The 12,531-nt window shown below is 52.0% G+C and overlaps 1 long non-coding RNA gene across 1 annotated transcript; it reads left to right on the forward strand.

Moving 5' to 3' along the window:
• Positions 1-7,740: 7,740 nt before the first annotated feature.
• LOC131583338 (uncharacterized) lies at positions 7,741-9,867 on the forward strand. The gene is made up of 3 exons (XR_009278496.1): positions 7,741-8,197; positions 8,663-8,989; positions 9,098-9,867. It is a non-coding gene; the product is annotated as an uncharacterized LOC131583338 (long non-coding RNA).
• The last annotated feature ends 2,664 nt before the right edge of the window (positions 9,868-12,531 follow it).

Consider the following 12,531-nt stretch of genomic DNA (forward strand, 5'->3'; position numbering starts at 1 on the left):
TATAAAACACTTACAGTCCAGACAACCTTTAGCACTTCAAAACAGTTTTAGATCATCTGCACAATGTTAAACTTTTATGGAGTAAGGGAAGGAGAATTTTTTTCCTGACGTTTTGCCTTTAGCATTGCCAAAGAACTTTTATGCCCTGACATTTTGATTAGTGGCACAAGATGAACCATATGATCCCAGCATATGACATGGCACTCTAAGGCAGGGATCTGTGGCCCTGTGTCCCCAGCTGATGGCTCTGCAGACACCCTGCCACTGTGGTGGCAGTGGGCCTGATGGGGTAATTCTGCCCTGCTGCATTTCATGGGTGAAGGCAGAGCATGGCTCTAACTCAGGGCTGCAGTTCATTACAGCATCTTGTGACACCCCCACTTTTTGTGCCTATTACCCGAGCTCTTCCCAGCACCCATGGACTGCCCAGCCACACCCAGAGCATTGCCATCAGGCTCTGGAAGGGGCTGAGCTCCAGCTTGGCTCGCAGCCAAACCCACCTGGTAAGCTCTAGTGAAAGAAATTGGGAGTGCTCCCCAGCATTTTGTATGGGCTCCCAGCCACACCACAGCCCAGCAACAGACAGAAGTGGCCTGTCCTAAGGACTGGTGCTGCTAAGCTGTTCCCCACACAGGTTAAAGAGCCTCCAGCACTTGTAGTAATTGTTAAATATATTACTTTCACCAGCAGCTCTGCTCCTGGGAATGCCCAGAGTCTCTGAGAGTGTCTGCATGCTGCAGCCTCCCATTCAGCACACGGCTGTCCCTGCAGAGACAAGGGCGAGGTCAGGAGGTGCTGTTGGGGTGGAAGGAGCTGTCAGGTGGAACCTGGGTGCTGGCAGTGGGGAGACAGTGGGTGCCCTGCTCATTTTGCCCTGTCAGGACAGGGTGACCTGAGGGAGAGCTGCCCACCTGGCGGCAGCCCCCATGTTCTGCTCAGGAGGAGCCCAACAGAGACTCCCCAACACCTTCAGCTTTACTGCAGCCATCTGTGCTCGGAAAGGCCACATCAGCCCTCAGCAAAAGGCAGTGCTATGGCCAGTAACCGTGGCAGCAAGCACCCAGTGCTCACCAGCCATTTTCACAGGCCACGGAGTCTGCAGAGGAGAAAACATCTGAAAGCAGCAAATGAAAGCATGTCTGAGCAGTAGCTGTGTGCCTGCAGGAGCACGCAGAGGACCGGACATGCTGGAGACGTCGAGCAGAGCTGTGCTGGTTTCGCTCTGATCAGATGAGGATGAGGTTGTTTTTTGCAATCTGTGGTAACAGCGTTTTGCAAGCATGACAAAAATGTGTGGTAACCCCCGGGCGAACTGGGGCAGCCTGTGCACGCAGACCATGGATGTGAGGTTTGGCAGAGCCAGGCCAAGGGCTGTAACTGCCCCACGCCCGTCCCTGTGCTGCCAGGGCACAGGGAGAGCCCTGCCACCCACACCAGCCCTTGGCCACCTCCTGGGGCTGCTGGCCTTCCTCTGGGACCTGCTCCTGGGGTGCAGCAGTGCTGCCGTGGGGCGACCTGAACCGTGAGTGCCACGGGAGCACGGCTGGGGCTCGGCTGGGGGCAGAGCCCTGCAGCCAGGCCAGCAAGGAACCCCAGGGGCTGAGTGCTGGGAAGCAAAGAACACACTCAAGAGCCAGGGACAAGCCCTGCTGGCAGTGCCCAAAGCCTTGCAGTGGGTGAGCAAAACAGTAGAAAAAAATCAATTTGCTTTGACAGCCTGTCCTTACTGACTGTGAACTGGTTTGTATTAATGAAATTGCTACAGTGGAGTAGTGAAGTGTTCATTTGCCCCATTACTTTGCTTTGCTTGGGAGAACCTGACATTGAAGTACCCTTCACCTCCCCTTTTATTAACTCTAAGATACATGTTGCACTAACTGAGGACACCCCAATGGCATGGAGTGGATGTGTGTCCTGCCCTAGCTCCAGATGCCGGAGGACTCATCCAAAAGAAAGCTGAGAAGCCAGTATTTTGAAGGAGTAAACAGCACAATTGTAGAGGCAAATCACCACGACCCAGAGCCAAGGCATGCCTTGATTAACTTAGCTCTACTCCCTTAAACAGTTTATTTTGCTAATCAAGAAAGATTTGCATAAAATAGATCTTGTCACAGTAACTTGCTATGGTGCTGACACAGGATGCTCACATTTGGTACAGCTCTTACTCGGTATTGCATTTTGACTGGGAACCAGAATGACACAAAAGGTCACATAGCACATAAAAACAGTGGCAAAACCTGGCCAACTCATATCTCTGAAAACCATATCTAAGCCATGAACCAGCATCAGGGAGACACTTTGTCAGACAAGAACTTTTTCTTCTCTCTTTGAAATGTCACATTTTAAATCAATTAACTGGATGAAGCCACCATAATTAACACAGAATCCATGTCCTGACTCCAGAACAGGACGGGCAGTAAATGTTATGGGAAGACTAGTCAGACACAGACACTGAACTGAATTTTAAAGGAAATAATATGTTTGGAAGATCCTTTTTACAATTGCACATACTTTTCTAAATCATGGTGAGATGATTAGATGCTCTTCTCTCAAGTGAGAAGCCACAAACCCAGTGAAGTAAAAGGTACCTTGAAACCACCACCAGATCTATCAGCAAGCCCCTTGCCTGAAGGGGATCCATAGGCCCACAGCACACACACACCAAAAACACCCTTTGGTGGGACAAGTCAAACCCCACTGGCCAAGGCAGCCGGGCAGCTGAGCCATGGGCTGCAGCTCCCATGCAGCAATATTTTCCAGTAATTACCTAAAGCAGCTTTGAGACTTTACTCCTCAAAACAGCTTCAGCTATCCCAGAGCAGCAAGGGGGCAAGAAAGGTCAATCACTGCCTAAGCAAGATTAGGACACCTCTGGGCATCCTTTCCTTCTCTTTGTGACAAATAAGGATGACCAAAGCTGGGCAAGAAACCGGTGCTATTCCCCAGCAGACCTCAGAAATAGCTGCTCTTGAACTTCTTTTTTGTTTGGTAGTTATCTCCATGTTATCCCCTTGAGAAGTCTCTAGGACACTTCAGAGGCTTCAGATAAGATTATGGGCAATTATGAAGGGAAGAAAGAGTTCATCTCTTGGTATCTTTTTGGACAAACAATCCAAGGCAAATGAGGTTTAGCAACATCTCTGGGATCACAGGGTTTAAGATCCCCATAACACATCCTGATGCTGTAAACTCAAAACAGTTTCCTGGCATGGCAATGTCTTATCTGCTCTGACCTCTCACTCCTGCTGGCCAAGCCTGCCAGCCAACCTTTTCATGGCAACCTACCCAAAATTTGCTGTAGGGATAATACGATAATACGATAATTCTTCACCTTCCACCCTTTCTTTGAGACGTGAGCAGCTATCAGCTGGGCGTGCCAGGTGTCCCTGGAGCTCTGTGTGTCCCCAGCACAAGCAACACAAGCCCTGCCTGACCCTCTGTGACCCTCATGCTTTGCAGAACCCCAATACAGGTGCCCAGCAGCAGACCACCGAAGGAGTCAACTTCTCCAAGAGGAAACATCTCCTGCAGAGGAGCTGCTATTCCCAGCATCCCCTTTTATTTGCTTTACTGACACTACAGCCCACGCCACACACCTGGTAACACCAAGGCAGAAAAACGAAAGGAAGGTAAAATTTTTGTGCCCACACAACAAGACCTTTATATAGCCAAGGGGATGAGGTTTTTCACTCCCTTCCTATTTTCCACTTAGGGAGTAAACAGGAAAACCAACCTGGCCTGGTAGCTAACTTGGGAGCACGGTGTTTTTCTGTGTGCCTCCCCATGATGCTCCCCACCCTCTCCTGCTGTGCCATTGTCAGCAGGACAGTGCTGGGTCCAACACCCTGTGTCCCCTGAGTTTCCCTTGGAGGGAGCCAACCACCTACCTCACTCCTGAGTGGGAATGGGGGCACGTGGGGCTGCTCTGTGACTGTGCTGCTGTGGGCAAAGCAAAGGCAGGAGCAGAGCACTGTGCCACAGCCGCCTGCAGGGTGGGCGTTGTCACCTGCCTGTGCCACCAGGAACGTTCTCCTGTGCCCTTCCCTTAGGGCAGTGTGCCCCAGCAGGCTGGGACCTCACTCTGCCACAGCATGGAGGGCTGGGGTAGCTCTGGAGGTCAGCCTGGGAGCTGGAGGACACGGGCATAGGTCAATGTACACAGGAACAGACAACAAAATAACAAGAGAAAAAAAGATCACCAGCAGTGCCAACAACAAATGAATCCCTAACTGTGGCAAGTCCTCAGGCCCTAAGAGGTGCAGCAGGTCTCTGACCCACTCAGCAAGACAGCCCATGTGAAAGCAGTGAGCCCAACAGAATGAACTCTGGTAGAAATATGATGGCTTAAGTCATGGTCACAAAGCTGGGACAACCAGGAGGGGGAAGTTTCTTCAAATATCTAGAAGGAAAGTTGCATAACCACTGCCCAGATCCCTCAAGCTGGGCCTGATGTCCCCCTCCAAAATTAGGATGACTTCCCCTTGCATCAGTTTCCAGCTGAATGTGTGGCACAGAGCAAACTGGTTGCTCGGGGTGCACTGGGATGGAGGCTGTGCAAGGAGGATGTCCACCCTGCCACAGCTCAGCAGCCTCCAGGAAGTTGCACATGCTTGAGGAAGTGGAAAAGCAACTTGAAAACCATTGTCTGCAGCTTTGAAGCTCCTTCACTGAGCACACATGCTGGTGACCAGAGGGCCAAAGCTGGGAGATTGCCTCCTGTGGGTGCTCTGCTGCCTGGTGTGAGGCTGGGCAAGGAAGGCACTGTGCTTTACCTCTCCCAGGCCTCTCCTCTCAGGCCACCTGGGATAGCAGCAGCAAAGCTTCAAGAGGCTTTGTCAACAAAGCTACAGTGAGAGTTCAGGTCTGGCTATTTTCGGTCCCCTTTCAAAAGGGACAGCAAAAAGCAAGGCAAACAGAACTGAGGCACAGGCACGAGACTCACTGCGTACAAACAGGTGTTTGCCCAGTGCCCAGACGTCTGTGAGAGCAATGCTGCTACCCTGAAGCAGCTGGACACGGGCTTGATTATGGAATTAAAAGGCCACCCTGGTCAGCATTGCTCATTCCCAGGCACCGTTCATGTGCATGAATCACTGTCCTTCCCTTTGACTCATTAATCACTCCAAAATCAATAAAGGCCACATAAGTTTTTCATGTATCAGCCATTAGTGTGACCTTGTGTCTATCTCTGCAGAGGGTATGAAATAAAAGCAGTTGAGATCAAAGCAATCGGCACTGAATTTACGCAGCCTAGAGCCGCTGGAGCCCGCTGATTTACAGCCGCTGAGCTCATACCGCGGCTGGTTTGGTTCCCGAGAGCCCTGAGCGGTTACAAAGCCCTTGTTGTCCTCTAGGGACACGGCAGGCAGGAGGGGACTGCTCTGAAAGGATGTTCTTCAGGATTTGTTTATTTCCTTAAGGATGAGACTGGTTTCTTGTCCAGGAGCTAGTGTCTACCACGCCCTCAGGGCCGAGCAGATGCATCTCCTTCCTCAGGTGCTCACTCCAGTGGGATCACAGCTGGAGCTGCTGTGTCCCCTTCCCATGGCACCTGCCCTGCTGCCAGCCTTCACCTGAGCCTTCAGCACTCTCCTGCTGCAGAACAAACGCTTCACACAGCAAAACTTGCTGGGGAACCACCATCACTGGGTAGGGGGACCAGAAGAACCAAAGTCATTCATCAGGGATGGGGCATGTTAAACTCAGCCTTCCACAACCACTGGACCACAGGCTGAAACCTCCTGCAGCTGATAAGGCAGCCACGGGAGCCAGAACACCTACATGTTTTCTGAATGCTTTTATTTCTTTTGGGACTAAGCACCAAGAGGCAGGCAGTGCTGCTGGCCAATTACCATCACTATTGATCACTTCTGCATCCAGCTTTCTGGGTCAGGCCTGCTCTAATTTTCATAGAGACGGGCAAAAGGCCAGTGAACCAGGAAACCACAGTGCTCAGAAATGCCTCTGGGGCACAGTGACAGGTCAACCAGGTCTGGAAAATCCAAACGCTTTCCAAATGCCGTGTGCCACTGGCAGATATGCTGCTGACCCACATGGCCCACTGATGAGTCCACACCAAACCCCTCATCAGCCTGTCACAGCCTTCCTAATTATCTCTGGCTAATGCTGCAACAGAGGCCACAGAAATATTTGCCCGAAGAAAGAAAGCAGTTTACTTTTCAGAAAAAAACCTGTGTCTTTGAGCTAAGTGTGGACATGGGAGGGTAGGTTAGGACACTGCAATGTGGAGCCCCTGTAATAGCAGGAGAAACACAACTTGGACTTAAACAGTTTCAAGACTTCCCAAAACCTGAAATGAGAAATAACCGTGCCTACTGGAGACAGCCCTTAATTACAGATAGTCTGGGTTTTAATTTAAAATCACCTCCTCTTCACATTTGCTCAGCTTTGCATGCAAGGACCACATCCATTCCCAGCTATCCAAAGGCTCTCTCATGAATGCTGTGCTCCTGGCAAAGGCACAGGGGCCAACTGGGCCTTGCAGGGTGGTTTCATCCACCATTCAGCCATGCCCCCCACAACACTGAGATCTACCTGCCTGGCACAAACCACCCTTCACCACGCCAAAGGCACCCAGCAGGCACCCTCCCTTTGTGCCCTCCCTCTCAGGTGAGGTATCCTCCCTCCCTCCCCACCTGACAGCAGTGGGTGTTTTCACTGGAAACACAGCGGCACTCGGCCCCGTCACACCGGAATAGCTGTGGCCAGGCTGTGGCCAGGCTGTGGCTGGCTGCTGCTCTCATCATTCAGTCTGTGCTGGCTGCTTCTCCCCAGTGACATCCACCCCTTCTTGTTTTTCCAAGCAGTTCCTGCTTTCCAGGGCAGCTATGGTGCCATTCCTCACTCTGTGTCAGGCTGACACATCATGTGTCACACACAGGCACAGCCCTTTTGGCTTTGCCTGGAGCATCTCCTGTTCCACACTTTGGGGAAGACAGACAGAGAGTGCTGATCGCAGGCTGCCATTCCCAGAGCAATCCCACTCTACACACAGTTCAGGTTTGCTGCACATATGCAGCCTGTGGCAGATTTGGTACTCAATTGCACACACCTCTCCGGCTCAGCAAGCAAACAGCCCTGCCCCACTGCTTTGTCCTGCTCTCCCTGCAGGAGGAGCTCCCTCAAAGCCTTCAGCAGCCTGAAAGCAAATGTCCCAACAGCCCCTGAGGCACCATGATGTGGTTCTGGGGGATTTTGGTCCTTGATAGGCACCAGCTCACAGAAGTAAACATACACAAGCTGCACTAGCAAAAATTCCCCCAAGATTATATAGGGGATTTTATTCAAGGGTTATTCTGGTTTAATCTTGCAGCCGGGCTTGCTATAAACCTTTGGACTAGAGCACGTACGAGCAACTCCACCTGCCTGGCTGACTACATTAGGATATTGTTATAAAAAATGTCACTTTGACATTTATAATAAAACTTGCAAGTTGAATGCTGAAGGATGGCACAGGGCCAGTGCTGGGCAGCCATGGGGAGGACAGGCTTCCTCTGCCTGTGCCAGTGCAGGTCACCCTGGGACAGGCAGCCCCTGCCCACCTGTGCTGGCACACAGGTGTGGTGGCACTGGAGAGGAGGACACCCATGTGGCTGAACACACGAGCAGCTATTGCTCTGCCCACACTGACATGCTCCATTATGGCCACAACAGGCACAAGCACAGCCCATGGTGCTGCAGCCAAATTCCTGCCCTGTCCCAGCCACAAGCACAGCACCTACAGCAACACTAACCAAATGAGGATAGGGGGCCTGTGTTTTCCTCCCTTATGCTGCTTTTTGCTCTTTTCCTCTGCCTTTTGAAATTGCAGATGAGAAGAGTAAATATTGGAAGGTTATCCTTTGTATCTCATGATCAGATCACAAGCTAGCATGTGACTCGGGAGGGAAAAACAAGTCTTTCCAGCAGATGTCAAGGCAGCGAGCCGGCTCTGCTGACTGCTGTACCTTGCTGTCTGCAGCCAAAGTCAATTCCTGCTGCATCCTTGAGGTACAGAACCTCATGATTCATCAGCATTTTATTCTAATTAAAGAAAACCCAGACGACTTTCATTTTGGGCTTGCCTATTTAGCAACTCTGAATGCAATGTGTATGTAAGGATAAATAGCAGCTTTCAGCCACTGTTTTGTAAACAAGCTTCAGCCCAGGAAGAGCAAGAGCAGTTTGGAGCCACCCTGTAAGTCATGTGCTGAGGGACTAAGCAAAATCCTCCCACTGAGCAAAGGGACTGATCAAACAGGAGCCCAGGTCTGGCAGCCTGCAGAATGGCCTGTGATGTGCTCTGAAGGCCGGGGTGGGCATGAGGAAGCAGCTGCTCTGGGGGATCAGGGAAGCATCTCTCCATAAGGGATGGGCTCTGGTGGTACCTAAGCTCGCTGCCCTCCCTCTGACAGCACATGGGGTTTGCCCACTGCCAGAGGCTGGAGCTGGGTGCTGCCGGAGCCCCAGCACACACGGGACCAGGAGGAGCTGGGGGCCCTTCCTCACATGAGCATCAGGGTGAAAAGTGCCGATAGCACATCTTGTGGCAGCGGCCCCACCACGGCCCCATCACATGATGGGTCAGCAGTTCGTGGGAAGTCAAAGGCTGAAAGCTTAAAAAAAAAAAAAACAAGTTACTTTGCCAATTCCTTCCCCACAGGAAATAAAAATTGGAGCTGAGTTTTAGCAATTTGGGTTTGACCAGACTTATCTCGCCTGGGGTGAGTTTGTCTTGCTGAGCTCCTGACCAAGCATCCAGCCACAAAACCCAGCAGGGAAAGGACTAGGAGAAGGGCAGGAAGGATGGAGACATGCAGGTGGCTGTAGCTCTTGGAGCCCCACAGTTGTCAGGACAACTGTGCACGGAGAAGAAAGCCTCTCACAGACCTCCCCATCCCCATGAGGCTGACGCAAAGAGCCAGCACACCAGATATTCCCACGGTCGCTGTCCTCGTGCCCCAGCTCAGCCAGAAAAGCTGCTCCCAGGGTATGGGACGGGGCAGCGGAACAAGGAAAGGCTTTTGCCCTTCCTTTGCCCAGGCTCCATGGACAATCAGAAGCTATTTTAAATCTGGCTCTTTCTTTTCCCCTGCAGAGGCGCTTGAATGGCTTTCCCCTCGCACACGGAAGCGCAGGGAGCACGGACGTCGTCTCTCATTGTGATGGGAAAGGTTATCGGGTACGAAACAAAAGTGAAATCATCCGCTGGCATTCCTGGGACCAAAATAGCTGCCTGCTTCCAGCACTGACGTTATCACAGAGGAAGGAAGGCTCCGGATACAGGCTGTCCCGTTCCAGGGCTCACGTACTGACCCTGCAGCGAGCCAGCTCCAGGGCTGGCTGTGAGCAGAAGCGAAATGAGGCATTCTTGCCACGGCAGGTTGAAGAGAACTCAGTGCATGAGGTCCCAAAGCTGCCATCACTGCCAAGCAGCCCCAGAGCCTCACACAAGAAACACTCAGCGACAGCCCAGCAGAGCTCACTGCCTCACGTTAACGTTCAGGGCTAGAGCCCTCCTGGGGACAGCACGGCACAGGGAGAGCTGTGGCAGATGGACACCCCTAACAGGGGACTCTGTGAGCTGCTGGCCCTGCTGCTGGCAGCCTCGGGGCTGTGTTGCCCTGCCTGCAGAACTGGGTCTGAGCAGGGACATGGTCAGCAAAGACAAGGCTTGGCTGTCAGCTCACTAAAAGCATCTTTACTGTTCCACTTATCTGGGATTTTCTGTTACTGTTTTTTTTTCCTCTAGCACAGATAGATTCAATCCAAGAACCAGAATAGCCACAAAGCCAAGTGTATCTATCAGGCCTCTTACTACAGAGGCACTTAGGTGTTTCTCAACTGAGACTCGTCACAAAACAGTGGCTTTCTGAAAGCAGAGGTTGCTGTCAGTTCACAGGCCTCTGGCATGGGGCTACCCAGGGTCACCCTGAGCCAGCAGCATGTCCCTGTCTGGCTGCAGTGCTGCCCCTGTCCCCTCCTTACCTTCTGCCTTTTTGCAGCCACTCCCATCAAAACATCTGCAAGAAATGCCAGGAAAGCATCCAGGTCTGGGGGAACCCTGATGCCACTGCTTCCAGGAATCTCCTGTCCCTCATGCTACAGGAAACAGCCAGCTGGCAAGTCCTTGCTTCAATTTCTTTTCTCAGGGCAGGACTGTGCAGGCATGGCTCCAGGCTGGCCCATCTCTAGCAGCACTCTGTGGAGGGGAGCTGGAAGGGAGGATTGCAGGGAGACACCAACACCAGATGCTGCTCTCAGTCCTGCTCACCATCTGAAACTAAGCCAAAAGCCTGGGGAAGGGCTGCAGGGGCAGGCCAGGAGGGCTGTGGGTGCTTTGCAGATTGAGAAGGCAGGAGCACCCTAGAGATCCTGCAGAGCCCAGTGGAGATGGAAGTGGCTGACAAGTGGCACACTGTGGATGTATGACATCTGCCAGGATGTGGGGACAGCAGGATTTGGGGAGCACAGATGTGCTGAGCAACCGTCTGTGAAGTCCTTGGGACTTCCAGCCTGGAAGAGGAGCTCATGTACTGGGCAACTTGGCTAAGAGGTAAATCTCCTCCAAAGCTTTTTTACTTCCCTGAAAACACAGTAGAACATTTACCAAAATTGTCCAAGGTGTTTTCCCAATAAGCTGAGCACTCCACTGCCTGCCAAACCCAGATTCTTCTCAGAGATTTAAGACTCTTCCTCATTTGAATTGCAGTAATGAACTAATACTCTGAGTGCCTCCAGCTGCCAGCAGCTGCCTTACACTTAATTGCACCCAAAAGCCTTTCCCAGGAGCAGCAGAACTATCCAGCCCAGCCCAGGCAGCAGGAGCAGCCCATGGATGCTGCAGATGCTGGCTCATGCAGACCTAAGCAGGTCAGGAAACACAAGCCAGTGCTGTCCACATGGACTCTGGCCGGGATGGCAGAGCCACCAGCACAGGCTCCAGTGCAGCTTTCCTGGCTTTGTTGACGGGTAAAGCTTTATCACTGTTAAAACAGTGTTTGTTGCTGTGACTTTCCCCCCCCCTTCTTAAATGTCAACTTGAAAAGAAAAATTCGGGAAAGGTCACTTACCAGAGAGACTGGCACCGCTCCAGTCACTTGGATAAACACGTGTAGGGTCAGCTGCTGCAAGAGGGGTTTTAAACCACTTATTTACTTGGTTGAACAAGTGTTGTGTTTCTGCAGAAGAGCGAGACTTTATGTACCTTTCAGGAGGCAATCAATCTCCTCACCACCCATCTGTTGCTGCTGGAATTGTTAACCATTTGGGACACCCAGGTAGAGAAGATGCTTAGCTCAGGATGCCAAATTTCCTATTTAAGGGAGCACAAACACCCAGGAAAGCCCCAGGCTTACCCTGAAGGAACTGGGACACTGCTAGCCTGACGCTATGGAGCACTACTCAGCAGCAACCTCACTGGACCCCTTCCTGAGGTGAAACCTTCTTGGGCTGCTCTGGACCCCTGCATGGCATGGGGCTGGTCACCCTTGGTTCTTCAGGCCAGCTGAGCCATTAATTCTGGGCTGGAAGCAAAGTGCCGGAGACCCCATTAATGAGGAACAGCATTGTCCGTACATGGATGCATCTGGAGCAGATGTGGAGCAAGGGGCACTGGGTCCCATTCTTATGGCAGCATGAGACCTAGTGCTCCCTTCCCTCCTGTTTTGCCAGGTGGTAAAAAAGCGTGACAACAGCAGCCCTGAAAACTACAGCTCCATCAGAAAAATCCCCAGCTACCCAAAGGCACAGGTGAGCAGGGGCTGCTTTCACAAGGCAGTCAGCAGGTGTGCTGATAAGAAGCAGTCCCTACAGGCACAGCCCCGTGATGCCCTTTATCTGCTGCCTCTGCACCTCATCTCAGCAGGTACTTTTGCCTCTCACCTGGTGAGTTTCTACTCCACTGCTGAATGTGCTGACTGCAGCCAAGTCGAGGATTTGACTAAAATAACAAACCACTTGTCTTCCTGTCCCAGCCTTCCCTATGGCTTCTCAACAAGGGAAATTTCACAATTCTGTTGAACAAAGTCTGTTGATTTTCACCCTTGTTTAAAAGCAGTATGTTATTTACGACTTGCCCAGAGCGCTCCATAGCTCAGTGGTCCCCAAACCAGCACATGGACCAGAGCACTTCCCATGACTCCACCAGCCAGACAAATCTGCCGCAAACTGGGCTTCCAAACCACCACCAACTGAATGCACTTGGCTGATCAAGGTCCTGCCTAAGAGGGGCACCATCTCCACCTGCTCAGCATCCTCTCACTGCCCAGCATCCTTCCTGCACCCAACACTTCTGCAAGGGACGAGACCATCACCCTCACAAGCTGGAAAAGCTGGAGTCACTCCAGAGGACTGGCACAAACCCTGCAGCAGGCAGGGAATGGCTTTGCAAGTGCCTGCTTCATGGTCAACCCCTGTGGGCAGGCTTGCTGAGCAACTTCCCGGCAGCAGCCCCAGTTTCAGCGGGGAGGAGAGTGTGCTCCTGCCAGACCATCAGCAGCCCCAGCTCATTCTCCAGAGAGATCAAGCCAC

Source organism: Poecile atricapillus, chromosome 11 (assembly GCF_030490865.1).
Source record: "Poecile atricapillus isolate bPoeAtr1 chromosome 11, bPoeAtr1.hap1, whole genome shotgun sequence".
NCBI classification, from domain to species: Eukaryota; Metazoa; Chordata; class Aves; order Passeriformes; family Paridae; genus Poecile; species Poecile atricapillus.